Below are 2,975 nucleotides of genomic sequence, written 5' to 3' on the forward strand. Positions count from 1 at the left end.
GTTATGTCTCAAGCAACATTTTGAGTTGCAAAACAAGAACGACTGGCTTTCAAAATCAATATAATTCAATGGAGTGCAAGCAACATAAATATTACACAATAAATACCTTTGAATGGTACATATATCTAAAACCTCGTGGCCATGGATTCTCTACATTGAAGGCTTCCTACAAACCTACTCTAAACCCCTCTTGAATCTTCGTAGTCCAATGAATTCTTTGAAGCTTGTCCAATGAATTCTTCAATGCTTGAGGTTGCAAAGAAAATTTTGTTAAACCCAGTTGTATATCTAAAGCCTCGATGCCATGGATTCTCTCTATTAAAGGCTTAAAGAAAAATTTTGTTAAACCCAATTTTATATTGCAGTAATTGCAGTAAACACGTGCTATGAAGATAATTATTAAACACCCTACTATAAAAGAAAATAACTATCTATAAATACTAGGAGACAAAAGACAACAAAAAATAAAACATCTCTCTTTACTTTTGTAATGGGTGAAAAAACACAAAACATCTCTCTTTCATATAGTTGCTAAAGTTGTTTAAATGTTAGAACATGAACAGTTCAAATTTGATGCAAATTTGTGATGCAGGATGATATAGTCCAAATCAAATGCATGCAATACATTTCGATGCTAAATTGTGATGCAAGTCTAGTTAAAATCTAATACAAAATTGTGATAAACCTTGATGTAGGTTCAATCCAAATACAATGCATGCAACATAGTCCAATTTGTGATGCGGTTTTTCTCCAAAATTGTGATGTAGGGCTGCGATATTGAGATGCAAATTATCTGCAAACTTCCCTGCGATGGATTGAAGAAGCAGAAGAGGGGGCTCTTCGAGGAATTGGATTAAAGAGGCAGAAGAGGGGGTAGAAGAGCAGTGGAATGAAGATGGGGCAGGCAGATAGAAGAGGTGACACGTGGCGAGAAGCATTGGTAGATGCCCTACTGCTGGAAGCCTTAGAAAGTGGTCTGCTGGAAGCGTGGCAATTTCAAACTTTGGATATTTATGGCAGTTTCAAAAGTTTGGATATGTATAGCAGTTATAAACTTTACTTTGAAATGTTTTCCATTAAAACATTAAATGATTATGAAGTAATGTTATATCCCAACCAGCATTAAATTGACATTGAGATGAAATTTCAAACTTCTTATCTTAAGTTTTAACAATAATCATGAAAATCATCCTCTTTTGCCTACAATAAGATGTTGAATCTAAAATTTTGGATAAAAATTTGTTTGAATGCATATTTCTTATAAAATATTGGTTGAAACATTCAATAATGTGGTTGGAAAAAGAAAGTTAATGCTTGTTCAATGTTGAACAAATGCTATAGTCCTTGTGTTGTTGAAGCCAGGGACTAATAAGAATGAAGTTGAGGGTTTAGTGCTTTATGGTTGTGCAGCTAGGTGAGTCGGGTGGGTGAGAGTGGCCGAGAGTTCCCTCTACGCAGAAGCTACCAGAGTGTGTTGTTAAAGCAAAACAAAGCCTAGTGTGATGCAAAGTTGAGCCACAAAAGGAGTTTGGTTCTAAAGGGGGCGATTGAAACCCTATTTATAGGAGAAATTTGTTTTGCACAAAGCACATGTATTTGCATCATTTGCACAAAGGCAGAGTAGTGGGTCTTCATTAGTAACTAGGTGGTCTTAACTTTGGAGTTTATGTGTCGAGAGGGGTTGGATCTGAGGGTTTTTTAGTTCTTTGTTGGTTGTTTCTCTGATATATTCGAACCATGTTTGAGGGGAAGAGATCAAGGAAGGTTAATTTGTTTGATTCAACTAAGGTTTATGGTTTCATAACCCTTGATGATGGCAAAGAGGACCAGTTTGTTCACTCCAATTGGTTTCAATCGTTCACCAAGGGAGAGGTCGTCGAGTACACAATCGAGCCTGTGAATGGTGAAAGTATCAAGGCCCTTAATGGTAGGGGGCCTGATGGAGCCTTCATCCAGGTTAACAATGGAGGTGACAATGGAGGTCGAGGTGGCGATAGGGGTGGTGGAAGCTTCGGCGGTGGTGTTTACAGCAGTGGCATAGGTTTCAAAGGCAGTGGATATCACATGGCCGTGGGTGGATCGGAGGTGGCAGTGTTCATCGAGGTGGTTGATGTGGAGGAGGCAGAGGAGGTGGTAGCAGCGGTCATGGAAGTTGTTACAAGTGCAGAGAGTTTGGCCGCTTTGTGAGAGACTGCACCATCGGTGGCGGTGGTGGGGATGGTAGCCGTGGCAGGGGAAGTTGTTATTAGTGTGTTGACTTTGGTATTTTTTCCCGAGACTAACATATCCATGAAGGTATGGTTCTTAGGTCTACAGGGTATGTTGGGCCTCCTGGCGGTTATGCAGTCGGTGTGCCTAATGGCTTCTTGCATGGTGGTTTCTCTGGCTATGGATGAAGGTGCTATGGCACACCTAGGCAACTGGTCCAGAGTTGGTAATTTCTTAACCTGCTAAGTTCTGATGGGCTTGTCAAAGCATCTCTGGGACTTTTGTCGGTCATAGTATCTTCTGGCGTTTGTTGGTCTCCTTGACCGGTCAGAATATCTTATGGTTTGTTTCTTGTCAATCAGAGTACCTTCCAGCATTGACATCGTAATGTGTGGTTGCTTGTTGTCGGGCTATAATTAGTGCTCCCTATGGGGTTATTTATCAAGCCTTTTTTACACATTTTATTGGTGTCCTTGGGCTTGTTCTTAGGTTTTTCTGAAATATGTTGAAATATCAGTCATATGTTTTATGGGGATATACTTGAACATATGTTATATGCATGTTATATCTAAACAACTTTTTATTAATAGAAAGTTGTTGATTTTTTCTTTCTTGGAAATATATATATATATATATATATATATATATATATATGAGATGGATGAATTTTGTGGTTTTCATAACACATAAATATTTTAGACTTAAAAATTACAAGTTAATAATACCCTTTTTTACAAGTAAACAAAGTGGTGTGATTTTTTAAAGCT

At 38.2% G+C, this 2,975-nt stretch overlaps 1 pseudogene; it reads left to right on the forward strand.

The window, feature by feature from the left end:
* The first annotated feature begins 1,737 nt into the window (after positions 1 to 1,737).
* On the forward strand, positions 1,738 to 2,249 carry LOC149153382 (uncharacterized; annotated as a pseudogene).
* The last annotated feature ends 726 nt before the right edge of the window (positions 2,250 to 2,975 follow it).

Source organism: Pinus tabuliformis, chromosome 9, assembly GCF_031772625.1.
Source record: "Pinus tabuliformis cultivar Carrire ecotype Pingquan chromosome 9, CPIR1, whole genome shotgun sequence".
NCBI classification, from domain to species: domain Eukaryota; kingdom Viridiplantae; phylum Streptophyta; class Pinopsida; order Pinales; family Pinaceae; genus Pinus; species Pinus tabuliformis.